This window comes from Aptenodytes patagonicus, chromosome 1, assembly GCF_965638725.1.
Source record: "Aptenodytes patagonicus chromosome 1, bAptPat1.pri.cur, whole genome shotgun sequence".
NCBI classification, from domain to species: domain Eukaryota; kingdom Metazoa; phylum Chordata; class Aves; order Sphenisciformes; family Spheniscidae; genus Aptenodytes; species Aptenodytes patagonicus.
The window spans coordinates 103,359,131-103,379,645 of NC_134949.1; the positions used below are offsets into that span (position 1 = coordinate 103,359,131).

General features: G+C 41.0%; 1 protein-coding gene across 3 annotated transcripts in view; it reads left to right on the forward strand.

The window, feature by feature from the left end:
• Positions 1-20,515, forward strand: part of CD247 (CD247 molecule) — a 57,473-nt gene that overhangs the window by 22,875 nt on the left and 14,083 nt on the right. Inside the window, exon 1 of one of the 3 annotated variants that reach the window (XM_076351287.1) lies at positions 19,894-19,953. The exons of the other annotated variants lie outside the window; for them this stretch is intronic. The gene's annotated coding sequence lies outside the window, so the exon portion shown is untranslated. Of the gene's footprint in view, positions 1-19,893; positions 19,954-20,515 lie in introns of those variants that run through there. 3 annotated transcript variants of the gene reach the window in all.

The following is a 20,515-nucleotide window of genomic DNA, read 5'->3' on the forward strand; positions in this document are numbered from 1 at the left end:
GGAGGGGGGAGAAAGGGGAAGTTGAAGGGGAGGGAGAACAAGGCAAATATTCTGTAAAAGGTTAAACTACTTGCAGAGACAGCCAAGGTGGGAACAAAAGGGAAAGCATCAGAGGATAAGCAGCAAAGCATAAGGTTAAGGGAACAATTGTAGATATGATGGCCCAGTAACTTACCTCTATATCGTCCTCTTCATGTTAGAAATGATCCTGGGAAACCAAGCTGTCGTTCAGAGACAAGATGCAATTCAGACACTGCTTTGATTGTGACCTCTAAGGCAAAGGTAGAAATGACCTTCCTAAAGTTTTGCTTACGTAGATGAGGATGAGCACAGGATCCCAGAGGGAACTCTGGAGTCATCTCATAAAGATTGTGGTGGTTGAATTTCACATAGCATGAAGCTGTGATAGCAGTACCTCCCTTGCAGGTAAGTACGGTTTGAATAAACATCTACGTTGTTTCCCTCTCTTTTAACACTTTCTGTCTCATTAATGGTATCAAATATGAAACACTCAAGTATCATTAATACAACGACATTGGATCCTGTTCCTTGAGCATGCTACTAAATTCAGAGGGAGCAGGACGAGAGCCTTAGTCAAAATCAGCATGTGGTTTGTCTTTTTTTTTCTTTCTTCCCCCTGTATTTCTTTTCAGTGCTGAAGGCGTAATAAGTTTGCAGGGAAACGTGGCTCTTGGAAGGAAGGTGATAGGTGAAAGATGGTAGTTTGGCTTTGTGTCAAAGTGCCCAAGATTGACATTAATCCCTGCCTCGCTATCTGCATAACTAAACTCAGCCTTGCAAAAAATATTTATCCGGTTCTGCTTATTACAGAACTGTCAATATGTCATATTTTTGTCAAGTATCCTGTGCTTCTGTTTTTGTTTACTTCTGAGTGCAATCTAATTATTTATATAATCCTGACCTTTTTTTTTTTTTAAAGCATGTACGGTTAGCAATTCAGTGTCTCTACAGTTTCCACCACATTCTATCAAAATTTGCTTGTACCTTGTCAGTAGCTAATGCCTGCCTGCCTCTACAAATGTTTTCTGCCCTTCTGTAGCAGGTGCACGAGTCCTCACTGCATACGTAGCTTTAGGAGTTGCTGAACACTTATTAATGGTCGCCTGCACTGTCTCTTTTTGACCTCATTGCATCCTCTGGTTTTTGATCTGAAACTTGCAGACGTGCTGATGAGCTGGAAAGCTTTTCTGCAGTGGGAAGGGGTGTACTGGCAAACAGGTTGGCCGTAAGACTTAGGTGGAAGAAAGTGTTGGTGACAAGAGCTGTTCAGTAAACATCTTTGAGTGTCACAGCATCACCAGATTGTGACTCTGGGGCACAACTTGGGCAGTGGAACATACGTAGCTGCACCGTGGGGACTGAAAACAAGCAGAAGAAAAACCCACGTAGAGTCAGAAAGATGATGACTTCTGTGAACTCATGTGTTTCCGCGTGTGAGGCTGACTCCTGTGGGGTCCGCCGTTGCCTTTTATCGTAAACGGTAGCATGCAGCTGAGCTGGTACTTGCCAGGCAGACCTAAGCCACAGAAAACTCAGTTTTGACTTTTTGGTGAACCAGTCGGGTCAAGTCTGCAGTCTGATAGGCCTCTGTCACTTGTATTTTTGATTAAAGGCTAGTGTTACGGTTCTGTGCGATAGAGATGAAGGTGGTATATATCCCAGAGCAGATGCTTGTTGATTAAACCAGAGAAGATTTTAAGCAAAAGTTATTTCCTTGCCATTCAGTCATTGAATTTTCTCCATCTGAAACTGCGTAGACTAAATTTAAAAGTCATGCTGTTACAAAGTTTCACGTATGATTGTAGTGAATTAAGCTGATAAATGCTGATCTTTTAATACCAGTATAGCAAAAAGATGTTACTGAATCATACCAGAACAAGAGATCCCAAAATAGTGAGACTTAAAACTTTTTTCTGGAGTTAACTGGAAATCTTTTATCTGTTTTGATTTTTTTTTTCCAAAAGAGTTTCCTTATAACAGTCAGAAGATTCTTTCATTTAGAAAAGACGTATTGTTTGATATTTAAAAAAAAAAGACTTCATGAGAATTAAAAATGAAATATTACATGAAAATGTACATGGTCTTATTTCTACTTCTGATATGTCAGGAAACCAAACAAAAATCATAACAACAAAAATATTTTGGTTTTAACTTTTCAGAAAGAAAATGCTTGTAAGTTGTAATCTCCTCCGAACAGGTACTCTGAGCTGTTATGCTCTATAAGCATTTAAGCAAAGACAGAGCTTTTTCTTTTTCCCCCTTTTTTCTTTTTCCCCCTTTTTTCTTTTTCCCCCTTTTTTCTTTTTTCCCCTTTTTTCTTTTTTTCCCTTCTTTCTTTTAATAACTCCGTGGATAGAAGTTAGCAGCATGAAGTATTAAAACTGTATTTTTGCCACTTTTTTTAGTGCCGTAAGATCTTGTTTCTTTAAAATAAAAACAACTGCAGTGCTAGCAATGAAAACATCATTTTTATTTATAGCATATTGATAAACGTAGCTTGAACTTTTTAGCATGCAAACTCAGCTAACAGTCTGGGGCACCAGAAGGTATGAATTTCCATCACTAGAGTGACTTAGAGCACACATATCATTTTCTTCAAAGTGCACTGCGATAAAATAATTCAGCTTTTCAGCTTTTTTGGGTGAGTTATCAGGTTCATCTCAAGGTTGAAAAGGATGTTCAAGCAGGCAATTAACTTACCAGTTTAAGTTAGAGCTTTGGTTTTCTGCTTTGAGGAGGACATAATCTGGGCCCTGGGCAGTTCCTTCTCTTTTAGCATAAATGAACACGTCAAGTATGAAATTTAAGACGTTCTTATTTCTGCAAAGAAATATGTTCTTGTGGTAACATGGTATAAATACCAAGTGCAACATAATATGTGCTCACAGTTGAAGACTTTAAGATCAAAAGAAAGTGCAGGAATAACATGTAAATATTTTTTAAATAAAATTTATTATTTTAAAGTCTTTTTTGTATAGTCTCCTGTTAACAAGTTAGTCCTTTTTATTACAAATGTTAACAGGCTGTACTTTATGTAGTTTATGTACTTTATCTTCTTGTTTTCTGGTGCTCCGTAACTAACTTTTGATGTCTGAGGCTCTGCTATCTGTCAAGGCAGTTTTAGGCTAGCATAGTACAGTATTTTGAAGGAGAGATGCAACATGCTCTCCCACAGAGACTTTGGTTTTGGTTTATTGATTAACTTCTTAGCTTCTGTGACTGTGGTGACTGAGCTTTAATAAGTTTCCAGAAGTTAGGAATATTATAAATAAACTCTCAGAGAAGGAAGCAAACAGCTGATTTTATAGCTCTTTTCTCCATGCAGTTAAGACACTAAACACAACTCTCTGTAAAGCACCACACAAATTCTCTAGTAGCCTAAGGTACCATATGCTGAGTTCATTTATTAACCTGATTTTTTTTTTTAGCCTCTGAAGAATACAATTCTGACCTGTCATTAATTTCTCACCTGCCTCAAAAAGGTGATAATTTTTCTTCAAACCTTGGCTGTTGTGGTTCATGTGATTGCCTGTACCTTTAGGGTTTTTTCTTCAGAAAAATATATATACTCTTTTTGAACTTCTCAATGACAGAAAAACTTGGAAGTGTGGATGGCAAAGATTCTGATTAGAAAGAAAACAGGGGATGCTGGTCTCCTTGTCATGATCTAGGGGTAGGAGGTATGAATGTAGTTTGTAGCATTTTTGATTGCCTTTGATAACACATGTCCCAGATAATAGATTGTTGAAATACGTAATAGCGGATTAGCTAGCACACAGGTGTAAGTACTAACATGTCCATGTTGTTTTAAGTGTTAGCATTGTCCCTGACATGGTCTAGTTGGCACTCCAGGAGCGCCCTCAAAGCCTAGACTGTATGCAAGAAAACATCACACTCTCATCCAGAAAATTACAGTTTTTGGCAAGGGAGAACGGCCCTGTCCCTCTTTATGAGTAGTATCCTTACTGTGTGCCTTGGGTGTTAGCTGTCCCCTGGCTATCTGGGCATGTTCAGGCATGCTTCCTGAGCTGGAGGCAGGGCTTGCCCACTGATAGGGGTGATTACCACCAGCAAGAACAGGACAGAAAATGCTGAATAGATGAAACAGTTTATTTTCCACTGTTTTGTCTGTATTGCTTAGGTCTCTTCCTTTAAATACAGGAGGCAAATTCAAATAAATGAATCTGCAGTACCCTCTCCACTCAAGCAGAAAATATGTTATTGTCTGTTTTTATGAATCCATTTAAAGCTGCTTGCTCTTCTTTTCCATAGCTGCTTTCTGACTCTTTCTCCTGCTGTTACCCAGCTTTTTATCGCCCTTCCCCAAACTCCTTCCACTCCTCCTCTACCAGATGCTGATGTGAAAGGAGGCAAGAGTGACACAGCAGTAAAGCCAGGCTGGGTGGATGCTGAAGGTGGTTTCACGCTAGTGATGGGTGCGCTTTTCCAGCGCAGCCCAGAGGGGAAGGGACCCTGCAGAAGGAAACCCCTGGGGAGGTGGGAGCCCTGTGCTGAGACCCCTTTCAAAGGTGGTGCAGCTTTCTCTGTGCTGCGGTCCCCGGCACTCTCCTGTTTGTGGGGGGGAAGGCAGGGAGGCTCTCCTGCAACCAGGCAGGTGGCTCCCTTCATTACTGAACCTTTTTTTCCTTTCACACATGTGTCTGCCTGACTGAAAGTCACTAGAGTTACACAAGTGATTTTTTTTTTTTGGCTGAGCATCCTCCCTGCTCTGGTCTGTAACCCACCAAGGCAATGAGAAGAAATGGCTGGGGTGAGTGTATGTAGATATATCTATATATACACACATACATGGACACACCACACACCCCTCATATATATGTGTGTGTGTATATATATATGCACATACACTCTTGGTATATGGTATTGCATGTATGTTTATGTGAAAGGGAAAGACAGCGAGCACATTGCACCTAAGTGAAGAGAAAATGGCAATGGGTGAACCAAAAAGTTTGAGGCACACATTTAAACTGAATAGTATCACTGATTTAGCCAAGTCCTGGAAGATGGCATCGGAGTAGAATCCTATTATATCTCTATTTCTTTCAGTACACCTGTCACTGGCTTATCAATAGTCACTTCAGGAGCAGAATGCTCTGAGGCAACATAAATGCAAAATAATGGGGAAAAGGCAAAACCAATGTTGTTGAAGATATTTATCAAAAGTTCAGTATGGATTTTTATTTTGATTATTCCAACTCTACCACATGTTTGGAATGAAGTGGCTTAATCTTCTTGAATAAGTGGAAAACCTTCAAATACAAATAATTTGTGATGCCTTTGCATTTCTGATTGCAGCTAATACCAGAAGTTCTAAAATACTGCAGCTCTGCAAGCAGTGCTGTATTTTGTGGTTACCTAGAATTTGTATTTCTTATGAGAAAGATATAGCCTAACCTCATAAGACTTGAATTTAAACTTCTGGATGTTTATTCTTACTTCTGAATGACAGAAGCCGTGTTTTGTTGCTTGCTCATGGGAGCCAATACAGTATATTCCAGAGAGCACAAACAGGGCTTTTTTGCCCTTTGACATAGTAATGTGACTTATTTTTCACTAAATCTATAAAGTCAGTTATTCAGATTGAAACCTTCCAGTTGCTCATTATGAAGAAGTGGGAGTTGGCAAGAAATATTCAGAAAATTCATGCTGCTATTCTGGGTGCCTCTTAAAAAAGAGAGGGAAAGAGAATTTGTGTATTGGTGGTTACTCTACATGGATGTGAATTTGTTTTTCCCTCTGGCAATTTCATTTTTCAATTTCAGAGTCAAAGCCACCTTCTGAAAAGAGATCTGTATTTTACCTTTTATAAAAAAAGAAGGAAAAACAACCTTGTAGTCTTCCCTTTCTGTCAGCCTGTCGAGCAGCATTTGCACTCACGCTGCCCTGTTGCGCCCTGAGTCTGGTTGTGCAACACAAGATCGTTTAGTGTGGTTTTCTTCTCCAAGCTCCCAGGATGTGCTGACAGCCAAATTCTTCAGCTCAGGCAGCAGAGGTCCAGGACGTTAGATGTCGAAGCATTCGGTTCTCTCTGCTGAGCTCTCCAGGCGTGTCCCATTTCATGGATGAATGCAACAACTCCTGCAAAGACAGCCACATTTTGAAAACAAACAACCCCTTGCCACCACCATCTTGCTTATTTAAAAAAAAAAAAAAAGCGCGTTGGTGTATAAGATTGCGTCATATGCGTATTGCCTTCAGGGTGCCAAAAGGGCTTTCTTTGGAGCCAGATGCTTCAAAGGAAAAGTAGTCCCTGCGTATGCTGTACCATGCTGTGTAGTGGGGTTGACGCTACGCCTGTGTGTGTTTGGTTGAAAACCTATGCAGTCTTTCTCCGGGGTCTGACACTCAGCAGAGGTGGGACGTTAATCCCAGAAGTTACTGCTGCTTCTTGCGTCAGTGGGGTTACCTATCTGATCGTTCACAGAGTTTCTCAGAGGATCGCTTGCTTGCTCCAGTCTCCTTAAAGTCCGAAGTTTGGGAAAAGGATGTCTGTGACCCAAATTTAAGGAAAATACTATGTTGGTGTTGCCCTGTTTTAGTCAAGCACTTCTTTTTGTACTCCCTCCTGTAAAAGGAGAGGCTGAAAAGCCCTGAAATTACAAAGCCCTCTCCTACACTTACTTTATTTTGAGGTAACGATTTCTAGCTCGGTTACAGCAGCTTTCAGCTACTTTGAGCAAGTGCTTTCTCAGACGCACCTGGTATTGCCTGTCTTTGCTAACAAAAGTCTCAGATGTGTGTTTGCTGGGGCGGGTGTGTAGGGGGGTAGATTTGTATCTGTCTAAGGGAAGCGTAATGTCTCGCTTTGAGGCTTCAAAGGGGCTGGGGTGTGCGTGAGTGAGGGACCATGAGCTCTGTTTCATCGCTGCAGCTTATAAGTGAAAGGCACTTGGTGGGCATGGATATTGCGGTTGCTGTCAGGCAAGCAAACGTGGCCTCCCCATGATTCTCTCAGAGCATGGGAACAAATCTGTGTAAAAAGGATGTTCAAGCCATTTCATAATCAGCTTCATAGCCAGGTTTTGGAAATACTGTAAGGGCTGCCAGAAATCAGTTGTCTTGAACAAGGAAGAAAGGTTGAAGAAATGGAATAGAAAAAAATAAACTTGACCTTACTGATATTAGTATGTCCCAAGAGACAAAGAGGATGGAGATTTCTACAAGAAGCAGCCAGCCTGTGTTGTGGCAATGGAGCGCAGCGGGTTGTGCAGTGCTGGAGGGGAGCAGACGCAGGGAGCAGGTTCCCTCCCTTGCTGACCTATTGGCAGGTGAAAGTAAACCGGAAAAATCACGGGTGATCTGCTGGGCAAACAGTTCCTGAGGAGTTCTGAAATGGCCTGGCTGGCCTGACACTGGTGCCATGCAGCATGCTAGGGAGAGCTGCTCTTTGTGGTAAACGATGGGGGATTTTCTGAGGCTGCACCAGGATGCCGCAGCAAGGTGTTGGAGCAAGAAAATGTGTTTAGTTTTCTGGAAGTATGGCATCAAGCTCTGATTTGTATGGTCCACACTGAAACACAGACCTGATCCTTTCTGATCAAAGTACAGCATATCTAGAATATAAAAGAAGGGCAAAGAGAAGTCATATAGCATCTATAGTATCGTACAGTATCTACGGAGAGAAGCATATTGTTGTTAACAAAATCCGATAAAGGGACAATTAGTGGTCAGGATGGAAAGCTGTAACATAGAGGTGAGCAAGTTGGATAGGTGTAAGAAGTGTGAATTATCTGTCTGCAAAGCATAATAAAGTAGTCATTCTCTACTTAACTACGGCTATAAAGCTATTATTAAAACCAGCCTGGAGAGTGTCTGCTCAGGGGGGCAGCAAGCATAAAAGGGTGTCCTTGGTTGATGTCACGGCTCTGCGTTTTCTGTTCCTCTCCGAACTATCCTGATCAGCACTAAGAATGTCATTAAACTGCAAGTGCTTTTTCATGCTTAGAAGTCCTATTTTATCTAACTTTTTACAGTGCAGAGTAATTTTAAAGAATAGGAGAAACACTGAATAGTCTGTAGGTCACTACAGAAAATAATTTCATGAAGTCAGTTTAATAGTTTTCTGTCCTTTTCCACCGTTAAGATTGTCTGCATAAAATGCACTCTTTCTCGGCCTTTTGACAAGTACTCAGGAGGTTTGTGCTTCAGTTGTTTGGGTAGGATCGTTCTGATTTCAACACATTATAATAATCTCAATGCTTGTTCTATAGATTTCCATTCCTGTGTAACCTAATAAGGTTATAAAGTAAATTTTTAAATAAAGTCAGATATGATTTTGCTGAAACTGCTAGGGTTCTGCTCTTTAGACTTAGAGTGGTGTATTTGCGATTTGAGGAACTCAGATACAAACAACTGGGAAAATATTGCAAGCATCATGCGGAACCGACTTCTTTCACTTTTACACGTCTGCTCAATAATAAAAATAAAATACAATTCCTGACTGAAAATAAGTGTATTAATTTTGCTTCATCAGTTGCAAAGTGAGTAATTATTGAACAAAATGGCTACCCATTTTTTCCATGAAAATGCTGGTGTCATCACCCACACTAGAATACGCACAAAACATTTCTGTGGTAATCAGTAAAGTCGGTCAGGGTTTCTGAAAGTCAAAAGAGTTCACAAGTTGACCCACATGTGTTAATAACTTTGATTAAAGCTTTTATTATAAATTTCAGCACTGATAGGTAACTGCATGGATGGTAAAATTTAAGCTGCTGGTATGCTAGTAGAATTCGATCATTCATCTACTCTGTGTTTGCAGAAGAGGAATATGATCATGATTAGAAGCAAGTCTGTATGCAAACAGACAAATGTAATTCCTTCACTAGAATTGCACTAATCTGCTTGGATAAATTCAAATAGCAGAGTTTATTTTGTTTTTAAAATATAATTTACTGACACTTCATAAAAAATGAAAGTACAACTAACATTGAAATATGATTTTTTTTTATCTTAATTATTCAGTTATGCCTTGAATTACAAATTGGTTGTGCATGAATTCTAACTGTGCCTGATATCTGGTATCAAGTTATTCTGCAGATAGCATAGCCAGCTGCAGAATTTAATGTAATCTCTTAAAAGCTGCAGAAATACTAATCTCTGAACAGCCTACCTAGAGGGTATTTCTAAGCCGTAGTCAGCAGAGAATTTTAAGTGAAGCAGGATATTCAGTGTGATACTTTATTTAGCTTTACCTAGGTTATAAATCTGACCATAAAACTGTCATTCATTTACTGCTCCTAAAGAGTACATAATAATTTTGCCTAGGATTTGTTAAGTATTTTTTTGCCTTATATGCTCCCGATATTACAATAGTTAGTGCTAGAAATGTGATAGGGAAAAGAGAAGAAATATTGCTTCCAAGCTGGTAAACTATGTCTTAAACCCGTAGGGTTTGGATCACTGATTGTTAACATGGTAATAAAATACCTGAACAGATGATATCTCTGTCCCAGGTGGTTGGACTTTTTCTTTTTTAGGGACTTTAACTATTCTGATCATAAACTCATGAGGCCGAGATATATAACGGTGTGGCACTGGAGGAGGCTTATAGCAGGGAAATTTGGCTTTAGGGGGCTTATGGCACTAGTTTGGTAGAATAAAATTATTTTAGGTCTATGCGGTTTTGCTTATTATTTCTCTGTTGAAATTTTCTTCAGTGTTTTCTCCAGCATATGAAATGCAATGTATTTCTTTAATTTAAAACTATGTTTGCTCATTTATATCTATAGCTATAGCTGTATGTAGATCTGTATGTATGTTTTCAATTTAGATAAAAAAACCACTGTGTGACAGTGGATGCCATCATATTCTAGCAATTTCAGGTGACTGCATGGAATCTGGTAGGTAATGACCTTTTTTGTCATGTCCAAGCTGAAAATTGACTGACAGGATAAATACATAGTGAATTTTTCCCCATCGTTTTTTGTGAACCAGTTTTATATTCTAAACGATATCAGGTAGAGCAGGTTATAAAGCCAGACTTCTTTTGCTTCATGCATATGGACTTTTCTCTTAGACCTGTGTATCTTGTGCATGTGCTGTGCTCTTCCTCAGTGAAATTGTTTGGAGAGTTAGATACATGCATTTGGTCCTGTGCAATGAGCTGAACCATCTGGTCCTTCCTGACTTTTTTTGCCTTGCGGTAAATCATTCTAATGTAGTTCTTGTAATGGACTTTGAGTAAACTATTGCTAATTTTTGTTAATAAAATAGAAATACATGCTTTGGGGTGTATTTGTATAAAATAACACTGTTTAAAGTGAAGGGTTCAGAGACAACTATTTTTTTTTCTGGCCTTTGATGTGTAGGTATGTGAAAATGAATTGCAGAAGAACCAATTGTAAAGTTACTCTGAAAGCAGGGTAGAATACAGCAAAACTAAAGAGTAAAGAAAAGTTATTTTCCAGAAAAAAATATTATAAAATCATAGCTCCCCAAACTTAAATTTGTTACAGTAAGTGAAGATTTCTTGTATAATGAATACTGTGTTAGAAAAACCATTTGTGTCTATCTTTTAATTATTGCTTATCATTACATGTTTTTTGTGTGTCCTTGAAGGTATGTGCATGTCTGCATGGGACTAAACCTATTCTCACTGAACTAAATGGCCTGTGCTGACTTCTGTTGAAATCAATGGTGTGGAGAATGAATTCACCGCATTACAGAATCTGGTCTTTAGTGGGAAGAGAACTGGGCCATTTGTTTATATTCACTTGTGCTTCTTCCTCCATTTGGATGCAAAAAACCTGAATATAATCCTCTTGAGTGCTATCCATTTGAATAGCTCTACTTTTTTGTCTGTAAAACTAGGGTAACTCCTCCAAACAGTTTTCAAGGGATAGATTGAAATTATTAATGCACATCTAATGGCTAGTTTGGTGGGATAACACTTTACTTAATGGGATTGATTCCATGCTTGCATATACAAGAAACTCCTGGAGGCACAAATGAGGCTTCTACAAAGCACCTCCGAGTAGCATTTGTCCCTAGTACCTTCTCTCTTCCCCTCTATCATATAAGGAATACACACTAAATCCGGATGTGAATGAATTATGGATTAATCAAAGCTAATCTCAAAAAAGCATTTGTATTAAGGGAGAACAGTGTTTTGTTTTATACAAGCCCATGCATTATCTGGGCAGCCCAGCTTTATGTTACGTATTTACGTAGTACAATATACAATAAACGGTTCTGTGGCAAGAAGAAATTTTAATGGATAGAAGTAGAATAAGGATTTTTCATAGAGAGTACATAGCAAAAGTAAATGTAATGCTAAGGATCCTTCTCATGTTTAGGAGAAAATTTGTTTCCTGTGGGCATTTGATCATTTGGCAATCTTTCACCCCATCCAACAGTTCTGTAACGGCACTTTCCAACACTGTGCTTCGAATAAAGCTTACCTAAGCTCTGAGTGTTATGAAAAATGGAGCTCATATATATTTCCTTTGCATTCTAACTCCGTCTAGGCTGCACATAGAAAATAAACAAACACAGTTTCCAGGCAGTCTTTTTATCTGTCTGCACATCTCAGAGGCTTCCCAATAAGGCTTTTTTTGGGGAGAGAGGGCGTGTTTAAAGTAAATATAATTTGAAAATTTTCATCCGTTTTAGAAGCAGCATTAAAAACCTTAAAAGAAACATGTTTTATGAGATTGACAAGCAATTAGATCAGTGTACTGATCGTGCAATGCATAATTCTACACTTACAAAATTAGTCGGAGTGAGAAGAATCAGAGTGAACATAATATCCCATCTTAAGTGGCTGTTTCAGGTATTTGCTCTAAAACTCTAAGGTATGAACAGAATTGTTCTGTAAACTATATCCAGTAAGTGGCTGAGAGCTACTTGTCTACATTAAGATGCAAGGAATTAAATACAAGGAATCTAAATGCTCTAGAAATAGCTATGACATTCCTCCAGGAAAACAAAAAAAACCAAAATCCAGTCATAAACAGCAAGGTGGGATTTCTGTGTGCAGTGTTTCTGGAAAATCTTTTCCTGAAAAATCCCGAAGAAAAACCAATAAGGGTGAATTCAGTGCTGTAAATGAAATTAGTTTAGATCGCTGATGATAGCTCACCTTCCCAGGTTCCTTATACTGATTTACATAACTAGTCAGAGCTTTTCAGAAAAGAACCCCTCTTTTTCTACATGCTTTACAAAGTATGATGTACGCATACTAAACTTCACAAATAAGATCAGCATTGTAGCGTATAGCAACATGCGCGTTCTTATCAGCCTTGTTTCCTAATGAGATCAACCTTATGTAGTCACTGTCTTTACCACTTGGCCCATTTCCACCAAATTTAACAGAGGGGTTAAGGTGTCAATAATGTTCAAATAGTTTCTTCTTCTGCCCCTCTGAAACCAGCATGTTCAAGAACTATATGAAATCTCAGCGTCTTTAGTGTGTTCCTGTCGTCATCTCGTCCTTTTTTCAGCATGCAGAACATGAGCCGGTCACTTCGTCATTAAATGCTTGCAGGAATCGGTGGAGATTTCCTGGATAGAGAGAGTGCAGAATTGGGCCTGTGCTTTTCAGACAAGCTGATCCAGGGCATTGCTATGGGTCACTAAGCTTTGTGCAACATTGTCTGTAATTATCGCCAGCAAGTGAACTCTGAAGTTGAGCCTCTTTTGGAAAATGATTTTATGTTACTAATAGGTCTGCGATGTAAGCTTAAATACAGAGTGGTTACCTGGACTGTCAACAACATAAAACACTGGAAAATTCAAAACTGCAAATAAATAAATGCTTTTCCAGAAAGCCTACAATGCTGAGGGTTTTCTGCTTTACAAAAAATGTAATTTTAATACCCATATTATACACCCACAACAGAAATTGTGATTTATTTTTTTCCTAACCCTGCACCATTATATTCTTAAATTTGGTGTTCTTACTAATTTTAGATAGCTTTGCTTGGAAGCTCTCATATTCCCTTTCAGCACAGTAGTTGTTATGACCAATGAACAACTGGAAAAAATATTGTTAATACAATAGAAATTAACTACCAGAATAGATATCAGGCATGACTGGAGACTTTATTTAATATTTGCAAAAGTAGTTTGATGGCTAACAGATACCTCTGTTAACACTTCTCATTTGTTAGTGATGATGTAGAGATATATTTTAATGTATATATCGAATACTGGAATTAACTTGATAAATTTTAATATCAGTTGCATGGACTGTAGATATGGATAAAGCATAATTGTTTACTTTCATCTCAGTCACAAACACTGACATAGGAAGGTTTGAACTCTTACTATAAATATACAGGAAATTTTCTTTGTGATGAGAGCTTGGGGTCCTTTTTCTTTCCTTATTTTGCTTTTTCCACAAGTCTGTCTCTCCACAGAAAAGCAATTAAGAAGGTACTAACTCCTAGTGTCCAAGATTTTGAGAACACTTCAATATTTTTGACAGTTAAAATATTACTTTCGTTATTCTTATCTTATGGGTGGCAAAATAAAGGTATTGTGTAAAGTCAGTAATGATAAGGAAATTCTTTCCTCCTGTTTCACCCACCCCCCACAGGAACGCATTGCTTTTTAACAGTCCTTAATTCAGTCAAAAATCTATATATAGGCTCTTCATATTTGCCAGTTCCTACCTATGTATGAGAAGGTATGTCTCAAAATATAGCCCTTTTTTTTACTTATCCTGTAATGCAATCTGAGATAAGGTTTTCTAAAATTGGGTGCGGTCCCTCAGGTGGTTTGTAATAAAATGCGGTGATGGAGGCGTACCAGCCACAGTTATATCACTTGACAGAGGAACACAGGCATCAGCAGTGAGGTGTTAATGGGGACATAAAGCCATGCCCCTGCATCCCACTTGCAGATCCATGACTAATGCCCTTTCTCTTTAGCAGTGTTTTACTTTGCCAGAAAATTTTAGCTGTATAGTTGCTACATGCTATGAAAATGTGAACGCTCCCAAATTAGAGGAAGGACATTTCAGAGGTGGAAGAAGCAATTCCTTCTTTTCTCAAGGGGAATTCATGAGGGTCTGTGGAGTTCGGGTTTGTTCCGAGACCCTTTGCTGAAGGGCTCCGTCGAGGACCCAGGCAAGGTTTGTTGTGGTATTTCCATTTTGCGATAGCTCGTCCGTTGGTTCTTTTTTATGAGGCCTGTGAAATGCTTCATGTTCAGTGTTGTTTTCAGAGTGGAATGTTCCCCAATGGTATTATTATTATTGCTAAGCTTTGGTGAGCAATGCTGCAAAAAGAATATGCAGGAAATTAATATTAAACCAAATCCTTAATCAACCTTTGTCTTTACTCGGTACGTAACTGCTGTTGCATGGGTTTTTTGTCTGTGTGTCTCCTAGCAGAGCAGGACATGACACGCATGGCTCTCCGTTAAGTGGGTCAGTAGCAGGTGACTGAAGGCCTGCTCTGGAACTTCTCTCTCCGCGATGCGTGTAGCTTCTACAATGTATGGAGCCCCAGCCGTTGGGGCTGGTATAACCTTCTTCCTGCCTGATAACCTGAGGCAGTTACGCCACTGCCTCTGTAAGATGATTTAACTGTTTCTCTGCTTGACACCAAGCTTCACTAGTAATTTCTTCACCCTCAGAAGCTTTCTTGCAAGTGGATGTCTATACAGGGACTGCAATGAAAACATCTTGTGACTTTGCAAGTTTTAAAACGGTCTGCTCCCAGTTGTCCTGCAGGATGAGCTGAAGTAAATCTTGCAACCTTTCTGCAGCTTTGCATATGTCTACCTTCCTTATGATTCAGCCATGATGTTTATCTGCTGAAAAACATTGTATGAGGAATGCGTTGAAAACCTTGGATGACAGCCACCTGGGTTTTGCAAAATGTTGCTATAGGCTTAACCTAAAAAAGTGGATGGCTTTCATTATTGCGGGTTTGGTGCCCTTCCTGACACTGGCTCTTTTGGCATGGGTTAGATCTGGTGCTGTCAGCGAGCTTAGGTGGAAATTGATCCTGGAGAAAGGAAAGGAAAACTGGTTTCACCCCAGTAGGATTAGCTGTGATGAGTGTACGGTCATAGCTTTGAGCGTACGTCAAGGACGGCTCCTGTAATTGTCTCGGCCTTGGTCTGTGTTGGCTGCAACGCAAGGAACTGCTCATGGGGTGACTTATGTCTGTAAATAGCCTTGTAGCTGCAATTCTTCCTCTAGCACCTCCACCCTTAGCTTGCATCGTTGTGATGGAAAAGTTTCCTACTTTTCTTCTCTGCTTGCAGCTGATCAAGAGAGTTGCAATTGAGCTCAGTCTGAGACAAAACAGCCCTGTTAAGTCTCTTGTTGGGCTTGTGCATCTCTGCACTTAGTTTGACACGAGCTGTGAAATCAGAGTAGTCCCTCCCTGCACTAACACTGAGACAAGAAGAAAACACACTGGTAAGTCTGTGCTTGCTGACTGACTCTGAATATTTTGTGCACAGATATTTCTATTACTTTATTACCCAGCTAGTAGAAAGCCATTTCCTGCCAATAGTGATAGCCAGCATAAGCTTAATGACTTTTGGAAGTCTGAAACTAGGATAAAAGGGAGTGGGGGGTGCCTTATAAATCTCTCAGTTGGGAACCGTTCTTCATGTTATCAGTATATTTGATTACTGGAGCTGTCGGCAGTGAGCTAGCTGCAAGCTGTTTAGCATAACCATACTTCCACTGCTTTTTGTAAAGTCTAACTTAAAAGTGCTAATTTAAAGTGCTAGGGAAATGTCTGCCACGTCTGTGAGGTGCTCGCTGAACAGAGAAACACATCTGATTGCAATCAACAGCATCTTGTGTCTGACTTAAGTGTCTCTTTTCTTCAGCCTTGCGGCATGTAGTCTCTCTGGGATTCCCGGTGAGCCAAGATGTGTAGACTGAATTCTTTTAAGTAGTCTTCCATCATGTGCATTGGGTTGTAGAAGCTAAACATGAAAAGGCCACCTAATAGTAAATCAGTCTGGGGTGAGTTACTGTTGTGGGATGCACAGACAGAATTGGTAGGGGAAGGGAAGGGGTAAGTGACCTAGAAACAACCATTTGAAAAATAAGTCTTGCCTCTTGGGACACTTAACACCAGATTGGATTAGACAATAGAAAATTTACAGTGGGGAACATCTTTTGCATTAACTAGATTAAACTTCTGCTATCCCTGATGAAGATGGGTGTAGTAAAACCACGTGTCTAATCTAAAGCCCATACAAAAGCTGAAAGAGCTGCACGGCTTGCATCTGTCACCTGAGCTTGTTGGATATCCAGGTTCTGCAATCTCCCTACACATGGTTTGCTGTCTCTAGGAGGCAACACCAGGTTTGCTTCAGGAAAGCCCTTTGCACCAAGTTCTTGCAAAACTGAGAAGTGAAAGCAGTTGCTTTTTCTGAGAATGACTGACTGTTTTGATGAAGCAAGGAGTCCCCTTCCAGAGATGAGCAAGGCACTCCCCTCCTTTCTGTTTCTGACGAGGCTCTGGAAGGATTTGGAGAGCAAAAGATTGCCTTATTTAATGATACGTTCAAAGTTAATCTTCTTCACCTTCAGACTGGAAAGGTAGACCATTTATTGTTGTTTTCTGCACACACTGGGTCCTCTTTCCACAAATCAGACAGCTGTTGGAAATCTTCCTGTCTTGCTCCTGTTACAGTACCCTGGATTTTTTATTAGAGTCTTTATTTCATGATGTGCTAGAAAATGTTTGGCCCTTTGTGGCATTATAACCTTTTCCTTCTTTTTAATCTATTTCTTCCCAAATAAGTCAGAAGGAAAATTGCACTATTTCAACTTTGTGATAGTGCCTACCTGAAAGGGATCCTATATGAAGGGCTCACGAGGATCCTAAAGCACCTTAACTTGACCTCATGTTTCCATAGTGCTAACATAAAAAGTGGAAGTTAATGACTTGAAATACTTTCCTTTTTTAAATGTAATTATTCTGGTTGCCTAACGTCTGGTATTGTAACCTGAATCCTGATCATATCAGCAGTTTGCTCCTTGGCTTTAAAGCTGAGGACAGCAGCAAACCATAATGTTGAACTTCATGGGCACAACCTGTGCTTTTGGCCATGTTGTGTTTCATAAATATGTGATGGTGTATTGATGAAAAATAAAAGAGTCTTCCTCAGCGCTAAAGGAACTGGTGGTGAGGAAAAAAAACCAACCAGTAATGTAAACAGCTTTTAACTTTTTTGCCAAGGCAAGTGGCTGGTATGAAAAGACAAACATGGAAATTTTTTCAGGCAGCAAGCTCAATGGCATTTTGCTGTGGTGGGGTTATTGTATCTTCCTGTGTTGAAAGCCTGCTGGCTTTCCTTGGGTGTCTTGGTTTTGCAGATACGATAGTGGGGAAGTTTTATGTTAAAAGTGTTACTTGGCCCTGTAATCGTAATATAATTTAATGATCAACAGGACTATCTTTAGCCTCTGCATAAAGGGAGAAACCTCCTGACTTCACATACTTGGTTTGATGCAAGGGATGTCTTTCACTTCACTCATTTCTGTTAACTGTCTGCCATGCACATCAGACCTGTTAACATACCATGCCCGGTGTAATCCAGGCCTTCCCTCAGTTGTTTTTGCTCAGATTTTTCCATCAATGTGCCCAAACAACGGCATGGAGGAGCCTCTTCCTTCTATGAGGGAAGGAGGATTTGGCCTCTGTTTCTTCAGTCTTGGAGTGTCCCAGGATTGTTTATTATTTATATCTATGAGTAAAAACCATAGAAATATATAAATATAAATAAATGAAACCCAGGATAGATATGTTCTTTATGAACAGGATTATCTTTCATAATTTTAGGTGGCTAACTTTTAAGCATTTAGTCTGGGCTGTGTCTTCAGATGCAAGCCTGTATGCACTTGAAGTGAAGCGCCATGTGGTGTGCTTGCCTCTCTTCCCTTTCTGCCCCGAGCCCAGGCAGCTATCTTGGGTTCAGCATCTTGCTTTCAGACAGCGGCAGCGAGGCAAGATCCATCACGCCCAGCCTTTCCCTGCGTTCGACCTGCGTAGAGAAAATCTGGTGGGCACCTGATGTGCAGCATGGTGGCGGTGGCACCCGCAGCTGTGAAAGTCTGTCCCCGGGGGGGGTCTGGAAACACAAACCTGCAGCAAGAGGTTTTTGGAAGATAAGGGGTAGAAGTGAGGTGAATTGCATGCAGCGACCATGAGTCCCTCGGATCACTGCTGGTGGAGGATGGTGGCGTCTGAGAAATGCTGCCTGCTTCACCCCGGCGTATAGCTGTGGCAGCTCTTGGTTGTTGGGAAAAGGCACTACGGTTTCTGCCTTTAAACACCTTCATATGTAACTGCAGTTGCATCAGTAAATCTCTCGTGCTGGGATTGGTTTTCATGGGCTTCACTGAGAAACTCAGTTTTAGGGAAGATAAAACTCTTCATTTATAACTGTGTTACTGAGTTTTGGTAACCCCTAAAAATAAAACTTTTAAATTAGTCACTTAATGAGGGCCATGGGAGAGAGAAAATTTTATGGTGGACAGATTTGATCTGAATTTACAAGTCATTCAGCTTTTACGGTCTGTATTTCTTAAACTATTACCAGGAATCATGGTCTAACTCAATCCAGATGCACACTAAAAATGTCAGCGGGGGAAAATCCTATTTAAAAAAAATGCACCGGTGTGTTTCAAGGGTCCAGGCTGTGTTTCAGTGATTCGCTTCAGCAGGTCCCTGTTGGGACTAGCTGCATTGGGCCAGCCCTGGGGACCAGGCACTGATCGTGCCATGTTTTGGAGCAGGATGAATGTGTCTGGATGTGGGTTTTGGGACTCCCTAGCTGTCTCCAAGCCTGGAGCAGGGGAGCGGCCGGCAGTGCGTGCAGGCAGTGAGTGGGCAGGTGGCTGGAGATAAACCCACGGCCACATGCAGGAAAGCTGGTGCTGGGCCTGAGCCCGGGGGGCTGAAACTGCTCTCCGAAACCACACCACGCAGGATGGGCTGCCGCACAGTGCTCTCGAGGCAGGCGCCCGCAGCACGGCCTCCCTCGCTGGCCCCCGGGCTTCCTCTCCTTCGGCTGCTGGGCTTGCTGTCGGTCTGTTGCTAGAGCATTTTTCTCACTTGCATGTCACTAGCAGTTGGTGTGAATTGCCCCTTTTTTTTTTTTCCTCCCCCCCCCCCCTACTTTAAAAAGTAAAAGGTTTCAGGGGGTTGTTGCGGGGGTGCTGGCAGTGCTGCTCCGGGGGCGTGAGTGTGGAGCAGGATGAGGGAGGTGTGCCAGCCCAGGGTCCAGGTGTGTGTGTGCACGGGCCTGCAGCGGCCTGAGAGAGCACCCGGGCATAGAGGAGGGGAGGGCTGCATCGCTGGGTGGGAGGAGAGAAGAGGGGAACAAAAGTCCAGGTTTTGGAAGAAGGAGGTGCTGGAAATAAACTTCTCAGCTGCAGAAGTGCAGCTTGGGAGAGTCCCAAATGTGGTGGTAGGCACCTGGGGTTTGGGATTGAGAAGGGCTGGCAACCTTGTCACGACATGCAGCAGTGCTCCCCTTACTGACTCCGTCTCCTTTCCTGCCGCCTCATCTGCTGTGGTTCTGCCAGTCCTTACTCAGCCTGCGTCAGCTCCTTGTACAAAGCTTTCCATAGCTTCTCCTGTACAAACTCCTAAAAAAAAAAGTAATTACCTAATGCTGTAAGTTGCATAGTTTGTTTCTGGTTTTCTTTAACATCCCGGTGGTCTGTGAGTAAATGTTATCCCCGCTGTGCAATGGGAGATCTAACTGTGCAGCTACTTGCATAGGAGCACATCGTGAGGAAGAGTAAGTACAAACTTTCTAGTTGTTATTCCTTCAGAACTTGCTTCCCTCCCAAGCAAAAGCACCACTTTGACCTCATCCTTAAGCCCTTGTGTATTTGTGTACCTAGATGTCGACTTGTGACCCAACTCCTTTTTGATGCCTGGAGAGAGAGATGATGCTTGTCTGAGCCACGTTTCAGCAGTAAGCTTGACATCATTTACAATGCAACGTAACTGTATTCTCCGCCGGCCTGTGACTTGACATTAGCTGTGCCGTGTGCCTGTACTTAGCCATCTTGCTTTAAAACCCTGCTGTATTTTACTGGACTGCTGAAATTTGGACTAGTAAAACACTGGTATATGAATATTGAAAAGATGCTGTGCAACTCACAGTAGGCACTAGGTAATCTGTAAGGTTAACAGAGTGGGAATTATCAGTGAAATGTTCATTATTTGTGCTTTGCTCTACATGAGGCAGCTAAGCGTGACTGCTCCCTCAAGCCTGGCAGGCTTGGCTCTGCCCAGCTCCCATCATCAGCCCATCCACTGCAGCAGTGCGACCTTGGCCTCAGCCCCCCAAACCACGGCTCAGGGCTGATGAGGGGCAGAGAGTACATTTTGGTGGTGCCTAAGGGACTGGCCTTCTGTTTGTGCACGTTATGCAAATATCGAAGAGGCAGTAACCCCTCCTCTAGCGATTTAAAAACCTAAACTGATCCTGTTCACATGAATAGATGCTAACTGTTTTAACTGCTACTTGTTCA